General features: G+C 41.6%; 1 protein-coding gene and 1 pseudogene across 21 annotated transcripts in view; one reads left to right on the top strand and one right to left on the bottom strand.

Moving 5' to 3' along the window:
* Thrb (thyroid hormone receptor beta) overlaps positions 1-19,840 on the top strand; it is a 405,974-nt gene that overhangs the window by 123,802 nt on the left and 262,332 nt on the right. For 2 of the 21 annotated variants that reach the window (XM_085828344.1, XM_021181160.3), the window contains exon 1: positions 10,099-10,651. The exons of the other annotated variants lie outside the window; for them this stretch is intronic. The gene's annotated coding sequence lies outside the window, so the exon portion shown is untranslated. Of the gene's footprint in view, positions 1-10,098; positions 10,652-19,840 lie in introns of those variants that run through there. 21 annotated transcript variants of the gene reach the window in all.
* LOC110309648 (large ribosomal subunit protein eL29 pseudogene) overlaps positions 1-19,840 on the bottom strand; it is a 71,345-nt pseudogene that overhangs the window by 1,471 nt on the left and 50,034 nt on the right.

The following is a 19,840-nucleotide window of genomic DNA, read 5'->3' as shown; positions in this document are numbered from 1 at the left end:
TCCTGTTTTCTCTCTGGGTGATATGAACATCTAGTTAAAGTGTTATACAGAAATGGGAAGGGAAGTGGGCTTACTATTGGAGAAATCTAAGTTCAAGTCCTAACTGGCCTCAAAACCTCCACATATAAGACAGGAAAAACCAACCCTTCAGAGTTGTAGTAAGACACATAATATTTTCCAGACGTGCTACTTTCCATCAGTATGTTAATGCCAGATAGGAAGATTTAGCTTTGGTGGCATTTCTTCATAACTCCTGGGAGTGTTCCTCTTTCTTTCTATATAGACAGCTATTAGAATTAGAGAGTTTATGGAGTGCTTCACTCTGACAGAGCAACCAAGTCCAAAACTGTTATTTGGACGAAAGTGAGTGCGACTTAAATATGGCTGTTAACAATTGTTCTTTCAGAAGATTTTTACATTTCTTTCTATTTAAGGAAAACTTCAATCATAAAACTTGAATCTTTATGAGTAATATAGAAAGAGGGCTATGTTGAAAGAATTAGCACATTTGAGTGTTGTATCTACAGTATTGTTAACAGTTTTATAATCAAGGCTTATAATTTATATAGAACAATGGACTGTTTTAAGCACGAATATCATTGCTACAGATGAACATCTATGTGCACAGTGAGGATGCTAGTCTATGTTCATGGTGAGGATGCTAGATTTATGCTTTCTCTGAGCTCTGGTGTATACCAAGTGCTGCTGCTCTGTGAGCACTTTCAGGAGGGATGACTGTCTCCTTCCTCTACAGACAGACTCATGAGTGAGATGGCCTTCTGCCTTCTGCCACTGTTCCTTTCAAACTATAAAACTAAGAGAAATACATAGTGCTAAAGAGTTGTAATCGTAGTGAATTACTATTCTAACTTTAATCTCCAAACTTTCATTATTTTATCAAGTTTGAATTTTTTAATTATGCAATTGCTTTACTTACTTGGTTTTTTAACATCATAGTGATAGGTTTCATAATCAAATTATCCTATGTATTTGCTTTTAAAATAACCATACTAATATTCAAGTCATTTTTATTCTAACAAGAAGTTAAACAACATATTAAGAGTCTTTAAAAAAAATGACAGGACTGGGGTAAACCTCAGTGGTAAAGTACAGGCCTAGCGTGTACAGGCCCTGGGTTTGACCCCAGTGCTGAAAAAAAAAAAAAAAGAAAAGAAACAAAATTAAAACATTATAAACACATACAAAAACAGATATCTGGATACTTATTTAAATTTCTTTAATACACAGAAGAAATAATAATAATATATAGTACTTTCTATATCCATTTCTGTTTATATTGTCAGGAAGAATATTTGTTTTATTAATATAAATATTTGAATATACATCTCTTTAGTCATACATATGAGTGCTGCCTCTGAAAATATTTCATATTTAATGTTTTTCCTGAGACTCCCCAAATTCAGTGCATTATAATTAAATGCACACCATTTGACTTAGCTTGCTCCCTGGGTCTTTTCTACTTTAAATAATTAAATTACTTTACCTACTTGAAAAATGTACCTGTTTCTTGAGTTTTTCCATTAGAAGTGCATTATTAGGTGACTGTGTGTTTAGGCATCCTGTTTTGATTCCCTAGTATCCAATATACCTTCGTAGACAGCTGGTCAAAGGTCTGTGTGGCCTATTGCAGTGTCACCCTAACAAATGTAGGGAAAATGGTCACGTTTATGTTCTTGTTCCAGCAGCCAGGACTCATGGCTGACCTCCAAGGCATCATACAATGACCTGGAGAGTCTGGTCACTTGTGAAGTTGTATGACTGGAAACTCACCCTTGCACTCAAAATGCCCTGCACTGAATATTTCCTTACTTTTAGGAAGGATCAAGATTAGGTAAAGGACTACATTCTTAACAGATTCTATAGCTCTTTCTTGCCATCAGTGTGTTTGCAAGTGGACTGTTGCTTCAGATCATGGGCAAAGAGCAGCCTGAAGGTTCCCTTTAATTTATGAGAGCCAAAGTATTTTGTCAAAAATTAGCTACTAAAACAATAAACAAAAGGAAAGAAAATTAGTTACTTCTACTCTGTGTAGAACATTTTAAGGCATAGAATCATTTTTAAAGTAAATATTTGCCCTGTAACCTGTGCTTAAAACTGATGAATTTTTGCAAAGCTATTTGAATTCACAGCCAGAGTGGGGCTGAGACGAGAGTGTTGTTTCTCTAGCCCAACTGTGCCTTGTCATTGAATCTGTTATAATCCTTGAGATTCCATAGAGGCATAATTGGAAGTCCTTGCAAAAGATTGATCTTGGAGAATGCCTGGTGACCTCCCACATTCACAGCTCTGATATTCCACACGACAATCTCCACAAATTACATTTCCCAGATGTCTTTCTTTTTTAGGGTGATAGACAAAGATTGGGATGCAAGAGTCTCATGCACAATTTGATTTGAACATTTTTATTCAATTCTCTGGACTTGGCATGCCCTGACTCTACGATAGGCATACCCAGACGAGCAAATGAAATGCTTGTTTATCTTCAGATGTTTGGTGAGAAATAGTGTTAGTGTGGTTTGCTAAAATGGTTATAGATCTTTGACTCATCTCTGTAAAGGCCACTTCAGGGCTGGCATCTGCGCAGTCACTCATAAGCAGAAACCACCAGAACTCAAGGGTATCACTATATGCAAAAGAAATGTCTGTGACTGACTTTTTCATAAGAAAATTCCAGTCAGATTCAAGACTTTCTTTCCAGAACACTGAGCTAGACATTTGCTTTGATTCAATGTCAAATATCCTTAATTTGGTAGCTTATAAAAAGCAGGCATTAGGCTCAGGTGGCACCACAGCAGAGAGACATTAATTTTGAAAATCTCTCCCAGCTTTCCATTCAGTGACATCTTGGTGGTAGGTTGAAATTAATGGTGGTTCAATTGCATATAGCTGAAAAGTAAGAATGTTATAAATTAGAATTTCTTGAGGATTGTGTTTTACCAGTTACCATTTAGTAGAAAGATTTAAATTAGAACCTTGGATTTCCCACTATTGTAAGATTGAAGCCTCACTCTTCTCACCTACTAGATATGGAAGCTCCCATCTGCTCTGCACCTCATGTCTTTTCACATTTGTGTAACAGGACTCTGGAAAACAAAGTTCCTTTGGTAAGGGACTGGGTTATGACTCTATGGCTTTGAGAGTATCCTAGGCAGCCTGAGGATGTCCTGCTACTGTGCCTGTGACAGAGTACAGGTGAGAAGTGAAGTCTGCATTCCTCCTTCAGGAAGGTGCTAAAAGCTCAGTACTTCCTGTCCTGGTGTCTCAACACACTAGGTGATAGATAGATAGATAGATAGATAGATAGATAGATAGATAGATAGAAATAAAAAGCCATGTTTGATTTTAACACTGAGAACAGTTTCTATGATGGCTTTCCAAACATTGCGAAGGAAAATTCACAGATAATATAATTTATTACCAGTAAGAAAGATAAGGTCTCCATCTGTCATTAGTAGCAGAGACAGTCGAATCATGTCTCAGCCTTGTGTTCATTTAGTTTAAATCTTCCTTCTTGTGGACTTAAACCCCTCATGGTGTTGCCTGGGGTCTCTAGTATCTTCATAAATGTTGCAAAATGATAAATTTGTACCTCTTTAAGGGATTTCCTTATCTTAAGCTGACTTTACCTCTTATAGGTTTTCTTGTTTTAGAGAGGATCTCCAGCTTTCTACTGATTAGAAATAAGGCAGTGCATTTGGGAATTAAACTGTTTGGGAGTCCTGGATCCATCACTGGACTTTCTTGAAATTTCTTATCTACATTGAGCCTTGCTTCTTCATCTGGAAAATAAATAGGTTTAATAATAATTCTTTCTCCTGGGGCTCTTTGGAAAACTACATGTAAATAGAGTTTAATTAATGCTCAGTAATTAACTCTTAAAGAATAAGCTGGCTATTCTTTAAGACTATTGGAATGATGACCCAGCAGGTAAGAGCACTTGCTGTTCTTATAGAGGACCCTGTTCCCGTTCTCAGCATCCACACAGCTGCTCACTGCTATATGTAACTCCAATTACAAGGGATGTAATATCCTCTCAGACACCAGGGATACATCTGGTGCATATGCAGGTCAGTACACATAACATAAAAGCAAAGCTTTAAAACAAAAGTTACATCTTGCCCTATGTTTAGATGGTGACTGTAGTTGAATGCCGGGCCACCGGTGCCATCGTGGTGAAGCTGGCATCAGAGTGGCCAAGGCTTCACCTATTAGCATGGGGAATCCTTTGCCTGTTTGAGTTTGTAAGATGTAAAGCTGTGACTGATATAAGGGAGGGAGTGGCCGAATGCCTTCACCTGCATTCTTTGCCATTATTCATTATGTGTTAGGGGGAGTTTCTTTAGCTAAGTATGAGTCATTAGGGAATATTCTGGATGAGTAGGCCTTTCCATCTGTGAGGTGATTTTTTTGCTTGTTTGTTTTGGTTTTGGTTTTTGGTTGTTTGTTTGTTTGTTTGCTGTATTTAGGAACTGAAGGAAACTTCTGTTCCCTATACATCATCAATGCACAGCTCACCTAACACACTATCATAGATAGAGTCATCCTGACAACACTGTTATAAAACTCGTCACAGTGGACTGCGGAGAAACCCTGGGTGTGTGGAGCATATGAGCAAGAGGAGGCATTGTGCATGTATTTTTCTGAAAATAAGGATTCTAGGACAGTGAGATGCCATAGGAAGGGTGTTGGGAATTGCACCTGAGAGAACAAACTGTCTGAAAAGAATTAGAGTTACTGGTTTAGTACCAGGGAGCTCTGGGGTTACTGGTTAGTAGTTCATATTGATGTTCCTCCTATGGGACGGCAAACCCCTTCAGCTCCTTGGTCCTTTGTGCTCAGTCCAATGGATAGCTGTGATCATCTACTTCTGTGTCTGTCAGGCACTAGTAGAGCCTCTCAGGAGAGAGCTATATCAGGCTCCTGTCAGGGACTGAACCACCAACCAAAGAGTACACATGGTGAGACTCATGGCTCTAGCTGCATATGTAGCAGAAGATGGCCCAGTCAGTCATCAATGGGAGGAGAGGCCCTTGGTCCTGTGAAGGCTCTATGCCCCAGTGTAGGGGAATGCCAGGGTCAGGAAGCAGGAGTGGGTGGGTTGGTGAGCAGGGGGAGGGGGACGGGAATTGGGGGTTTCGAGGGAAAACCAGGAAAGGGGATAACATTTGAAATGTAAATAAAATATCTAATAAAAAAAGAAAATTGGTAAAAATGACCAAAAAAAAAAGGAATTAGAGTTACTGTACCCCTGACAGAAAGTCAGCTGATGGTTTAGTATCAGCATCCCTCTTCCAGACAAGCTCAGTAATAAACTATTCCCCCTGGAAAATAGTAGATCTGGATCTAAACAGTTGCTGAAGTTCCTGCTGAGTCTTATAGTAAGTACTTGTATTTATTTCAGTTCCAAAGTAGTGCTCTGTATTACTTGTGCTTAAATAACCCTAAGTTCCCGGGAAAGCTAACCTGAAGAACTCCCAGATAGATGCTCTGGCCTAGTAAATGGGACTTGGCTTACCGAGTAAGTTCCTAAAACTCTGGTGTTATGCTCAATGCCTTTGGTACTGTTTGTGTTCCAACTCTGGGAAGTGCCTTAGGCATTAAATACATGAAAAATAAGTAGCTATTCTCATGGTGGTCAGTCCAAGGAATCCTTCTTGAATTACTTTGGTTCTGACAAAGTGTGTGACAACTGGGTACAGAATATGCAGTAGAGAAGGTAGGAAGAGAATAATAGTTTTGCTTGATAAGTAAGTTCAATGTGAAATGCCATTGTTTAATATGTCTACTGTTGTTTTAGACAGGAGAGGTTTATTAAAAAGCTGGACAGTCTGGGGGTCAGAATACAGCCTCTGTGTAAGGTGACACCAACAGAGGGACTTCTATTTTGAGGTATCTTTCTATGGGAATTGTACTCACTATTTTTTTTTCTCATCTCTTCTGTCTAAAGCTGTTCCCAAAATGTGGGATTCCCCATGGGGAAGCCATGTGAAGCATTAAAGATCCTCTGAAGCCAGTATGTGCAGGGCTTATGGGACCGTGTTACTAGAGAGGCATACGAACTAGTAAGGTTGAATGAACTCAAACCAGGGGATCTCAGAAAAGTAGAAGTGGAGCCATTCCCTACCAACCTCTACCTCTCTCTACCTGCTCTGGACCATGTAACCATGACACCCCACTGAGGACCATGAGCAGTCAGCCACATAAAGTAGCACTAGTAGTATCCATGCTAATGAGGTATATAGCACCCGCCCCGCTCCCCCCCCCCCCGACCCGTCCACCCCCACCCCTGGTGTTCAGCCAATGAGCTTCCCTTTCTGGACATTCCCTCCTGCAAATCCCTGGTTAGCCCCAAATAAAATGTATGAATTCACATCCACCATCAAATAAACCAACATGAATAAGAAAGGATCGTTTCAGGTGCTTTATCAAGGACCACTGTGAGGAAGGCCTTTCTTTGCCTTAAAGAGCAGAGCCTAAAACTCCTGAGGAAGGCTTTCTCTCAGCCCTCCAACCTCTCTGGTATTCTCAGCTCTAACAGAGTTTTGCTTCTCCCAGGCTCAACATCTCCTCTCTGCCTGGCACTGTGAAGCCCTGAGAAGAAAGGTAGACCTCAGACCCTGTTCCTGACTCCCAGCAATATAACATCAGCAGTGCCCAGGTACCCCAAAAGGAGATCAGGAATCACACCTCTTGTCCAAGACTCTGCCATTTCTGCTTCCAGTTAGGCTAAGGACGATGCAGGCTGTGGACGCTGTTCCAGACTTCATTCTTTCTGCCTCTCCTTCAGTCCTCTACTCAGCTAGTCACAAGTCAGGGAACTAGTGATGCCTTGTTTAATCCCTACTTTCCTTTTGCCACACTGCTCAGTCAATGTGAGGGAGCATGAAGTGTCACTCTGTGGCTGACATGGCACATTTCAGGGTGGTGCCTGCTGCTGCTATCTTTCCCGTTCTTCATCCTGAAGTGCATGCGTGTCTTTTGATACAAACACAGAAAGTGTCTCTATGGAATAGTGTAAGCCAAAGGATATATCAACATGGAGTTCACCATGGCATATCTGTAAAGTGACTGATGCAGATCACACTGTTTATAGCCTGCTCTATCTCTAGACTCTGCTTAAAGATTCAAAGGTTGACCAAAGGAAATCTAGACTTCAGACAAGCCTGGAGACACCACATACCTCCTGTTTAGCTGAATAAAGTAGAAATTCCATACACAGGGTTGAAAGACTTCAGGCATCCAGCAGGAACGCGACTTGATAACAGAAGCTGTCCATAGCATGCTCATTTGGCTTCTGAGGGGAAGAACATACGTAGATGAGGGAAGGAAAAGGGGCTCACCTAGACCTTACAGCTCGCTAGTTGATCGTGGTCAGGTCAAAAAAACATGAGTAGAACTGCCCAAAGCAGCCTTTCTTTGTTTTCTTCAATATCTGAGGCTCTGTGACCACATAACAGCTTAGTGTGTGTCTTGTCAGGTTTGGTTTGCAGCTCATGTGACTATAACACTGCTTCAGACGAGATGAAGGCTGTTTTGCCTTTTCCTTACTTACAGGAGGTCTGTAAAGAATCCAATTACATAAAATATGGGGAAGAGCCTTATAGTTAGCTATGTAGGCAAAGTATCACTGACACAGTGTGCTAGGCATCACCTTCTGTGGACTCCAGACCAAACTGTTCTTCCAGTGTGTGGGTGGGGGTGAAGTGAGGTGGGGTCAATCTAGTTTCTTTAAGGATCTTAGCTTCTTGGTGCCGAGTGCATCTAATGTCCTGTACTTGCCACTTCCTCCTTATAACTGAGCCCCGGGCATATGTTTCTAATTCCAGTGTTTAGTCCTTAGCCCCATGTGACCTGGTGATAATCACAGTTACCCACGTGTTCCTCACTTGTTATTCTGGCTTTTGTTCATTGTTGCCCATACAGATTTATTGGTATCCCAGTCATCGTTAAGACTTGACTTAGTGCAATCTAGTTGTATTTCAGAGAGAGTCCCATGGAGTAGCTAGTCTGCCTGGTCCAAGAGAGGCTTTTCAGAGTGTATTGCAGGCACTGTACTCTTGTTCTGAATGAAAGAACACAAAGAAATCTTGGCCACTGTCTCTCAGCTCTATGACTTGAACATGACCAAACTGACCACAGAGCCAAAGGCTAGTCAACCAGATTACACAGCAACCTGAACCCCCAAGGTTGATGTTGATTTGCACCCTTTGAGGAAAGTTCCCAATTGGTTGGTACATAAGAGACCATAGCATCTCCCTGGCCACAGGTATCAACCTAAGAGCAATCCATATTTAACATTTGAACATCTTTTTCTATTCCTTACTCTAAATTAACTGTTTTTTTTTATACCATTTCCTGGCTTTTACAGCCTCTCAGAGCATGTCTAGTATGCGGTCACACCCTCTTCAGTATTCTTGACATCAGTCCTCACTTTTTTACTTGCATGGAATTTCGCCATGTCCATCTCCCAGTGAATGAAAGTCCTTAAAGGTGAGGATTCTACCTTCAGAGTCAATATTACATCCTTAGACCCTCTCCTGCCCCTAATGTGCCACTAGCACATTTGGAAGGAATCATGAATGTTTAAGTGTTGGTTGGCATTATTTCAAGGAAGCAGCTGTGATATAGTCACAACAGCTGAGCATGTGAAAGGAGAAACCCCCATGAGTAGAGACACAAAGGACATGGGACATCTCACTCCTTGAAGTGGTCAAAATCCACCTTCCTGGGAAGTGTGCAAAGCCAGGTACAGAGAGTGAACAGTGAGGGTTGGATCTTGAAGACTTCTTCGTTGCTACTTCCCAGCCATGGTTGCCCTAACATGGAACAAAGGTGAACCGGGAGCATTTTGGGGCCCTAAATCTCTGCTAGGACTCATGTTTCTGCCTATTCCTCCCTGTAGGTACAATGAAGCTACAAGCAGAGCAAGTGGAGCATGCTTTATCACAGGGACTAAGTTAACTCTCATCATATATAGTTAAGATGTCTATACAACTAACACAGCACAGTCTACTTCCAAAAGTAGTGGTAAGGCGATCCTGGGGGAGTGCATTAGAGGTGATCTAGTTTTCTAAGACAAGTTTCAATTTCAAATACTTCATCCCAAGGTATTTTAAAAATGTTTCTATTTACCTTTTTTATTTGTTTGGGGTTTTTTTTTTTTTTGGAAGGTATGAGTATACTTCAGTGTACAAACATATGTCTAGCCTACCTGATCAACATTGTATGATCCCAAATAAACAAGTAATTCTGACTTTTTAAATGCAGTACATGGGATTTTGGCCACTAAATTTGATCGATAGCAAACTACCTGCCTTAGAATGTCCTGTTTTCTTCTCTTTCTTACAAGGTTTCTACATGTGTCTTAGTCAGGGTTTCTATTCTTGTACAAACATCATGACCAAGAAGCAAGTTGGGGAGGAAAGGGTTTATTCAGCTTATACTTCCATGCTGCTGTTCATCACCAAGGAAGTCAGGACTGGAACTCAAGCAGGTCAGAAAGCAGGAGCTATGCAGAAGCCATGGAGGGATGTTCTTTACTGGCTTACTTCCCCTGGCTTCCTCAGCCTGCTCTCTTATAGAACCAAGACTACCAGCCCAAAGATGGTTCCACTCACAAGGGACATTTCCCCCTTGATCACTAATTGAGAAAATGCCTTACAGTTGGATCTCATGGAGGCATTTCCTCAACTGAAGCTCCTTTCTCTGTGATAACTCCAGCTGTGTCAAGTTGACACAAAACTAGCCAGTACACACATGTAACAAAAGGTATTTGATATTTCTTTTATATTACTTTGATTTTTTTGTTGTTGTTGTTTTTTTTTTTTTTTTTTTTTTTAGGTTTTTCAAGACAGGGTTTCTCTGTATAGCCCTGGCTGTCCTGGCACTCACTTTGTAGACCAGGCTGGCCTCGAACTCAGAAATCCGCCTGCCTCTGCCTCCCGAGTGCTGGGATTAAAGGCGTGCGCCACCACGCCCGGCTTATATTACTTTGAAAATAGAATAAAACTAGAGATGAGAAGAAAAAAAATAAGAGTATTTCTCATTTGTTTTGAGAAGTAAAACTTAAGAGAAATATAAAATATATCATTTGATGAGACTTTTACAAACACGAACACCAGGTGATCTGTGAATGTTTGAAGCTCAAACTCTTAATAAAATTAGAGTTTTGAAGAAGAGCAAGTTGACTTTTCTAGCTGATTCTGTCCTAAGGGTGATTGACGTTCTTGTTTACAGCTGTTGTATTTGTGCTTCCCAAAGTAACCACACAGTTACAGCAGTGAGCTGTTAACAGACTTGCTCTTTATCAAGAATCTTATCTACAGCCCAAGTTTCCCGACTGAATTGTACAGGGCCCTTACAAAGAAGCCATGTCATTAAGGTAGGTGAAGCAGTTCTAGTCTGTCAGAAAGTTCTAGTTTGTTTGGTTTTGTAAAGTCTGGTGACATCGAGTTGGCATTAATCATTTCCTTTCTACAGTCTGTGAGCTTCCAAACAGAGGGAGTGTCCAAACTGCCTTCTATCTGGCCCTGCCCACTGCTGAGCTCTTCCAAGTTTGTAGAGGGTGGACTTTGTGCATATGTACTTTGCTGGACTAATGCACCCTTTCAAGTAACTGCTCCCAAAGACGGTAGGGACCTGCACTCTTGTATAGCCAGGGATTCTGCTTGTAAACAGTGGGCTTGGAAATATGTTCCAAAATGTTATGAAATCCTTCAGAAGTGGTGCTATCATGAAAAGTAGGGCTGGAGATAAGGTGGGAGGTAAGGAGGGTGGTGAGGGAGGATATGGTCAAAGTATATTGTCTGCATGCAGGAAAAGGTCACAGTGGTGACACCCAGAATTTTGTATAATTTATATGCACTAAAATGGCATTTCTAGTAAATGCTACATTCAAAAAAAGAGTATGTTTCTAGATGAAGCAGTTTACATGAGCAGTGAAGTTTGCTTTTTTGGCATATTCTGTACATATCTGGAAATACCATAGTCATGAGTAATATTTTTAATTAATATTCTGCTACAGAAATCTAAATGCTTATGTGTATCGATGTTTCTATATTTTGAGCACTGCTTTTGTTATTGTGATACATTTTTCAGTGATAAATGGTGTTATCTGCTTACTTGTTAATTCTCTAAAACAAAGCTACATCTGAAGGGATTTATTTATTCATCTAAACACTTGCTTGTGCAAATAAGTGTGAGCATTCACTTCTTTCGAGTGTAAGCATGTCTCAAGAAGAGAGTTCTGAGGACATACTTTCCTCAAGTGCTTGTCTGACGTGAGTCCCTTCCTTCCCATAGAGAGTGGCACAAGTAACCTAAAGTGTCATTTCTTATTTTCAGACAAATATTGAAGCAGAAAGACTTAGGACTCTGGGCTCAGCCTTGGGTTTGAATTGTTATTCACATTCTTTACCTTTCAAAGTCCATTTCCTAGCCTGTGAATGGAAAGTATACATATTGACTTCATGGAACAGTGTCAAGGTCAAAAGTCACATGTGGGTGGTTCTTCCCAGCTCCCAGACCCCCACTGCACACGCTGTTATTACTAATCTGAGCAGTGCCTGGCACACAGTGGAGATCTGGGAAATGTGTTTTCCTTCTTTCCTGTCCTGCTGTCTTCCTCTCTCAGGTCAGCACCATCACACTGTCATTCTGTCAGTAGGTAGTTTGCTAGAAGATAGTGTCTCTGTCATATCTGACTGCATCCCAGGCTGACATGTCTGTACACCCAGAGAGCAGCACCTCAGTGCCATTGCCAAGCTACTCATGTTCCTTCTGGCATGTTTCTACTGCTGTATGCTTTGTTAATACTGCTCTGCTAATACATCATTTCCACTAATAATTAAATAAGCATTTGCATTAAGAAACAGGTATTTATAATGAAATCCAGTATTAGTTTAGGTTCAGTAAGGCTTCCTGCAGTTTGCTTCTGAAATGTCCCTCAAAGGCTCATCTATTAAAAATTTGGTCCCTGAGAGGTGACTCACAAGTGAGAGGTGACTGAAGCAAGCTTTTGAAGGTGGTGCCTAATGGGAGATTTTTGGCTCATACCAGGAGGCTGAGATCCTAGCTCCTTCCTCTTTCTCTTCTTTTCTCTGATTATGAGAATTTGGGGGACCATTCATGCACCCCCTCAAAAAAGGGTCCAAATCAAAAGGCCAACTGATCGTTCTCTGGAGCCTCTGACACTGAGCCAAATGAACCTTTTCTCTTTGTAAGTTGATTGACTGGAGCACTGTGTTACTGTGACACAAAGAAGAATGCAAGGACTGGGGTCAGATTTCAGGGTTTATACTTCAGGGAGTTGTGGGCATACAGACTGAACCTTGTTCATTTCCCAGGCTCTGTTGTTTCTCCTGTATGTATACAGTTCAGACTTACCTAAGAAATGAAAGTAATTAAAAATTGCTTAAAGACCTTTGCACTCACTTCAAGACAAAAAAAAAAAAAAATGCTGCCAGATTTCCTCATCTCTGTTCTTATCATACAAGGTTAGATTATGCAACTACTAAAATTAACATACATGGTTATTCTGAAATTATAAAATTTGTTACTTGACATTAATAAGCTTAAAATGTCAGCCCACTATTTTATTTCTTGTCTTTAAATTGTGTGAGGGACTTAAGAAATTCTTTTCCCTCATATAGTTGCGAAAAGATGTTTCCTATTTATCTTGTTTTCAAACTATTTTCAAAAGATCTTTGAAAAACTTTTATTCAAAGAAAATATTTTATTTTTCTCTTCCTTGAACTTCACAGTATGGTTTTTCAGAACATCGGACAAATGAATACCTTATGGACCAAGCACTTTGACCCACTGAAGACTCAAGCAGATTGCTTAATATCTACCAAGTGCCCCTGGGCTTTAGGCAGTCAGTCAGCTCTGGTACCCTGTATTTGGTGTGAATTGAATTATACCTGATTTATTCTTGGATGAGAGGGTGTTGGAAACATTAAGAATTAAGTTAATGAGCTCGCTGCAGAGGCCTTTAGGAGTCCTGGGGACACGATTGTCATGGTAATTTCCAACACTGTCTTGGGCTCTGAAACTCCTGCAGCTGGCCTTCACTGGGTGAAATGCTTAATCAACTAAGTAAAGATCTAAGTTTGTCCCTGAAATATTTACCCTTAAGGAAACATGGCTTGGTAAACTCTGATTTATTTCTCATCACCCAAACACTTCAGAGATCCCTTGCCACAACCAAAGAAGTGGTATCCTTTGACCTTAAAATTAAAAATTCCCCTAACTAGTAGAAGGGAAGCTTCAATTTTCCCACCAGCTCCTAGCAATTATCCCCATCTGAGTTGCATCCACCCTTGATAGATTCCAGATTCTAGCTGTTGCTTTTACCATTTTATAAGAATGGTCCCAAACTGTTCACATCTCAGGGGAGTGCCTGAGTATCAGTCTTCCCTTGCTCATCTGTGACCCTGGTGAAAGCAGCTTCCTTTCATGCCTGGCATTTACTCCAGCAAGGTGGTAGCTGTGGCACTTGTGAAGGTCAAATATACTGATTCATGATAAAGATAGTGCCACCATGTGTGGTGTATTGAACAGAACAGGAAGCTGACTGCCTTCCCCAAACTTAATCTGGTGTCTGAGAGACCAGTTTTGAACTTTAGTGAGTGAAACTATTAAAAGGATGCTAGGGAGAGAGAAAGGAAGAGGGGTGGGAGAACAGGAAGGCTTGGTATGAGAAACTGCCAGTAGAGAAGTCACACGCAGAGACATCTCCTGCTAGAGAATGGTGAATACAAAGTCTTCTGCTCAGGGAAGGCAGAAGGTTGCTGAGGCTTGACAGTATGGATGGGGAGGAACAGCAGGGCAGAAGGCAAGGCCAGAGGGATCCTGAGCAGGAAGCAGTGTGAGTCCTTGGTAGACACAGAGCATTGCAGGCTGGGAGAGGGGCACTTTGCCTCTTACACAGACTCAAGTAGGAGCTAACAAGGGTTTGGAGAAGGGGAGAGAAGAATCAGACTTTATGTTTAAGACACTGATGTGGCCATTGCACAGGGAGTAGGTGATTGAATATGCATTCAATACAATTAATTGCTGCCAAAAACACGTGGTGATTTTTAACTGCTGTCACTGTTCATCATCATCATCATCAATTTCTATATTTTTCTCTGCCCCTGTCTCCTAATCACCATGAGACAATTGCAGAAGACACCACACAGGTACTTCATTCCCAGCCTCCATGCCTGCTGCTGCTTCCTAAGCAGTTCCTGCTGCTCGCCCTCTGAGGGAAGCAAGTGCTCACACTGGGAGACAGCCCTGCTACAGAACTGGGTGGAAATCCTTCTTCTTGCTGGTGGAACTTGATTTCTTTCCTCAGCTCCCTGTGTCTTCTAGGGGCTTCATAGAGTGGTGCACCTAAACTCATAGTCTGTAATAGTGCCTGCTCTCATAGGGTGCCATCCTTCCCAGAGCTGCAGAGCACCTCATGCCCTTTCACTGGGTTACATGTTCATTTCCTAGTTTTGGGCACAGCTATGAGGCTTAGGTGGGCTGGGTGTCCTATGCATAGATAGGAAGGGTGCTATGACTTAAGCTAGGCTTTCAGGCTGTGGGGCAATGGGCTATGCACAGACAGCCTGGTCTCCACTTGAGCTGAGGTCTTGAACCCCGGTGGGAGCCGATGGGTGGTAATTTCCACCTACATGGGATGGAAGGAGTTCGATCAGGTCTCCTAGACCCCTGGCTCCTGTCAAAGTTACTGCCTCCAAAGCCCCACAAGAGAGGCATGTGGCTAGCAGTCACATAGACAATGTCTCAAGCATCTGCGTTCTGGCTAGACTCCTCCCCACAGTTATCTAGCAACAGCAAGATAGCAAAGCCCACTATAAGAGGGGCTGCTTGGCCCCTCACTCTTTAAGCTTTCTTACTTTCTAACTCTGCTTCTCTCTCTTTCCCTTCCCACCTCTCTCTCTCTTTAAGCTTTTACCTCTTACTCTCTAGCCTTCCTTCTCTCTCTCTCTCTCTCTCTCTCTCTCTCTCTCTCTCTCTCTCTCTCTCTCTCTCTCTCTCCACCCCTCTCTCCACGTGGCCATGGCCGGCCTCTCCCTTTCTCTTTTTACCTTCTCTCTTTCCCCCTGCCTTTCTACAATAAAGCTCTAAAACCATAGACTGTCTCTGACCATCAAGGCCCGCTGTGCTTGAACAATGGAATAGGCTTTCTCCTAAAGAGCCGTGTCTAACCTCCTGACAGGCCTTCCTACGCTGCAGCCATGGACCAGACTAAGGACTCTCGCCCAGCACCCGTGCCCTCTACCCCTGCCCTCTTCCCTTATCTCCCGGGCCGAGTGCCGCCCCAGGGTCCCTATTCTATTCTCTGCTCCTCTGCCATATGTGCCAGTGTGGGATGCCAGAGGCTGAGAACCTGGTACCTGGGGCTGCCCCTTATCCACCACATGCTATGTGGGGGTCAGTGGCTTAACATAGCCAGATGTCCACCCGGGACCATGTGGAAAGCGTCCGGCAGTCCTCCCGTGTCTCCCTGTCCAGAGCATTGGAACTCTGGCGGGACGCAGACACTCTCCTACCCCCTCTTCCCACAAACCCACTGCCCCTCATCCAGCTACAGTATTAGCAGTTCTCATTGCAGCATGTTGAGCACAAGAGTCTGGGGCCACAGGACCTTGGACCTGCACAGCCCTTTGTGCCACACCTGACATGCCTTGGAGATTTGTTCTGCTGAAATGTTTTGTTGTCGTTGCCTAATGGAGGACTCAACATTAATTTCAGAAATCTGGAGTTTGAGATTTTTCTTTTAAAAAGAGTCAGAACATTCCACACTCACCCACCCAAATTTCTCCAGTAGAACTACAGGAGCCAATCCAGTGGTTCTTCGCCTTAGCTGCACAGCAGAACCACATGAGACACACTTTCAGAAATCAACATATCTATCAGCAGCAGTGGCAGTTTGATGAGTTCATATTGTGTGCAAGAAACACCCTTAAAAGGAGCATTGACATATAAAGTATTTTCACACTGAGATGTTGAAACAGCAGTAAATAGTTAACCAAACATTAATAGACCTAAGAAGCCAACATGCTAGCAATGTGACACATGCTAGCAATGTAACAATGTGGTTCTGTTAAATTTTTATTTATTTATTTATTTATTTAAGATCATGATACATCATTTCTCCCTTTCCTTCCTTTTCCTCTGTTGCGGTAAATCTCCCAAATGTGCTCCGGCAATGAAAACACAACACAGTTAATATGAATACATGCTGTGCACCTAGATTGGGCAGATCTACTGCTACACTACCACCTTCTACAGCTTATGAGACCCCTTAGAACTTGCCGTTTCTCCAGGCCATGTGCTTCTGCTCCACTTTTCTTCTTCTTCCTTCTTCTCTGCAACCTCTCTTTATTCCATTTTCTCCTTCTCCTTTCCACCTTCTGCTCCACCTTCCCTTTTATCTGCCCAATCATCAGCTCTCCTTTATTTTACAAATTAAGGTGGGAAGCAGGTTTACAGGCAATCATCTGAGTGCTGACTCATTCCATATTCACAACCACTCACAGGAGAACAGAATTAACATCAAATATAATTAGCTCCAGAGTTTTCCAAAACATTCCTCCTTACTTTTTTATTTTTAATTTTTATTGGATATTTTCTTTGTTTACATTTCAAATGTTTTCCCCTTTCCAAATCTCCCCTTTGGGAACCCCCGACATACCTCCTCCCTCTGTCTCTATGAGGGTGCTCCACCACCCACCCACCCACCTCCCAGCCCTGGCATTTCCCCTACACTGGGACATCAAACAACCTCAGCCCTGAGGGCAGCTCCACACACAATAGCCAACAAGGCCATTCTCTGCTACATATGCGACCTGAGCCATGGGTCACTCCAAGTGTGCATTTTAGTTGGTGGTCCAGTCCCCAGAAGCTCCTGGGGATCTGGCCATTTGACACTATTGTTCTCCCTCTGGGGCTAAAATACTCCTCAGCTCCTTCTGCCCCTTCTCCAACTCCACTATTGGGGATTCCACACTAAGTCCAATGGTTGGCTACAAGCATCTACCTCTGTATTTGTCAGGATCTGGCAGAACCTCTCAGGAGACAGCTATATCAGGCTCCTGACAGGAAACACTTCCCGGCATCCACAATACCATCCCAGTTTGGTGACTGTATATAGGATGGATTCCCAGATAGAGCAGTCTCTGGATGGCCTTTCCTTCAGTCTCTGCTCCGCACTTTATCACCATATTTCCTCCTGTGGGTATTTTGTTCCCCATTTTAAGAAGCACTGAAGCATCCACACTTTGGTCTTCCTTCTTCTTGAGCTTCATGTGGTCTGTGAATTGTATCTTGGGTATTCCAACCTTTTGAGCTCATATCCACTTATCAGTGAGTGCATACTGTGTGTGTTCTTTGGTGACTGAGTTACCTCACTCAGGATGATATTTTCAAGTTCTATCCATTTGCCTGCGAATTTCTTGAGTCATTGTATTTAATAGTATTCAGTTGTGTAAACTTATCACATTTTCTGTAACCATTCCTCTGTTGAATGGATAGGCTGTTTCCAGCTTCTGGCTACTATAAATATGGCTTCTATGAACATAGTGGAGCATGTGTCCTTATTACATGTTGGATCATCTTCTGGGTATATGCCCAGGAGTGATATAGCTGGGTTCTCAGGTACTACCATGTCCAGTTTTCTGAGGAACCGCCAGACTGATTTCCAGAGTGGTTGTACCAGCTTGCAATACCACCAGCAATGAAGGAGTGTTCCCCCTTTCTCCACATCCTCACCAGCATCATATGTCACCTGAGATTTTGATCTTAGTCACTCTGATTGGTGTAAGGTCAAATCTCAGTGTCATTTTGATTTGCATTTCCCCCATGACTAAGGATGTTGAACATTTCTTTGGGTTCTTCTCAGCCATTGGCATTTCCTCAGTTGAGAATTCTCTGTTTAGCTCTGTACCCCATTTTTAATAGAGTTGTTTGGTTCTCTGGAGTATAGGTTCTTGAGTTCTTTGTAGACATTGGATATTAGCCCTCTATCAGATGTATGATTGGTAAAGACTGTTCCCCAATCTTTTGGTTGCCACTTTGTCTTATTGACAGTGTCCTTTGCCTTACAGAAGCCTAGTAATTTTATGAGGTCCCATTTGTCAATTCTTTATCTTAGAATATAAGCCTTATCTTAGAATATAAGAAAATATATTTTCTGTTCAGGAAAATTTCCCCTGTTCCCATGTGTTCAAGGCTTTTCCCCACTTTCTCTTCTATTAGTTTCAGTGTATCTAGTTTTATGTGGAGGTCCTTGATCCACTTGGACTTGAACTTTGTACAGGGAGATAAGAATGGACCAATTTGCATTCTTCTACATGTTGACCACCAGTTGAACCAGCACCATTTGCTGAAAATGCTTTTTCCACTGGATGGTTTTAGCTTCTTTGTCAAAGATAAAGTGATCAGAGGTATGTGGGTTCATTTCTGGGTCTTCCATTCTATTCCTTTTATCTACCTGCCTGCCATTGTACCAATACCATGCAGTTTTTATCACTAGCGCTCTGTAGTACAGCTTGAGGTCAGGGATGCTGACTTCCCCTAGAAATCCTTTTATTGTTGAGGATAGTTTTTGTTATTCTAGGTTTTTTGCTATTCCAAATGAATTTGAGAATTGCTCTTTCTAACTATGAGGAATTGAGTTGGAATTTTGATGGGGATTGCATTGAATCTGTAGACTGCTTTCAGCAATATGGCCATTTGGAGATCTTTCCAATGTCTGAGGTCTTCTTCAATTTCTTTCTTCAGAGACTTGAAATTCTTGTTGTACAGATATTTCACTTGTTTGGTTACAGTTACACCAAGTTATTTTACATTGTTTGTGAATATTGTGAAGGGTGTCATTTCCCTAATTTCTTTCTCAGCCTGTTTATCCTTTGAGTAGAGTTTGTTTGAGTTAAGTTTATATCTGACCACTTTCCAGAAGTTGTTTGCCAGAATTAGAAGTGCTCAGGTGGAGTGTTTGGGGTCATTTAAGTATACTATCATATCATCTGCAATTAGAGATATTTTACTTCTTTCTTTCCAATTTGTATCCCTTTGACCTCCTTTTGTCGTTTAATTGCCCTAGCTAGAACTTCAAGTATTATATTGAATAGATGGGGAGAGAAAGGGCAGCCTTGTCTAGTTCTCTATTTAGTGGGATTGTCTCAAGTTTCTCTTCATTTAATTTGATGTTGGCGATTGGTTTGTCATATATTGCTTTTACTATGTTTAGGTATAGGCCTTGGATTCCTGATTTTTCCAATACTTTGAACATGAAGGGATGCTGAATTTTGTCAAATGCTTTTTCATCATCTAATGAAATGATCCTGTGGGTTATTTTCTTTGAGTTCATTCATGTAGTGGATTACATTGATGAATTTCTGTATATTGAAACATTCTTGCATCTCTGGGAAGAAACCTACTTGATCCTAGTGAATGATCATTTTGATGTGTTCTTGGATTCGATTTGCGAGAATTTTATTGAGTATTTTCAATCAATATTCATAAGAGAAATTGATCTGAAGTTCTCTTTCTTTCTTGGATCTTTATGTGGTTTTGGTATCACTATAAATGTGGCTTCATAGAACGAATTGTGCTTCTTCTGGTTTGTGTGTGTGTGTTTGTGTGTGTGTGTGTGTGTGTAACAGTTTGTTCAAGGTATGATCGAATTCTGCACTAAAACCATCAGGTCCTGGGCTTTTTATTGGTTGGGAGACTTTTAATGACTGCCTCTATTTCTTTAGGGGTTAGGGGACAGTTTAGATGGCTTATCTGGCTCTGATTTAACTTTGTACGTGGTATCTGT

The sequence above is a fragment of the Mus caroli genome, unplaced genomic scaffold (assembly GCF_978045245.1).
Source record: "Mus caroli unplaced genomic scaffold, Mus_caroli_1 scaffold_12, whole genome shotgun sequence".
Taxonomy (NCBI): domain Eukaryota; kingdom Metazoa; phylum Chordata; class Mammalia; order Rodentia; family Muridae; genus Mus; species Mus caroli.
This window is presented reverse-complemented; position numbering and strand designations above follow the sequence as displayed.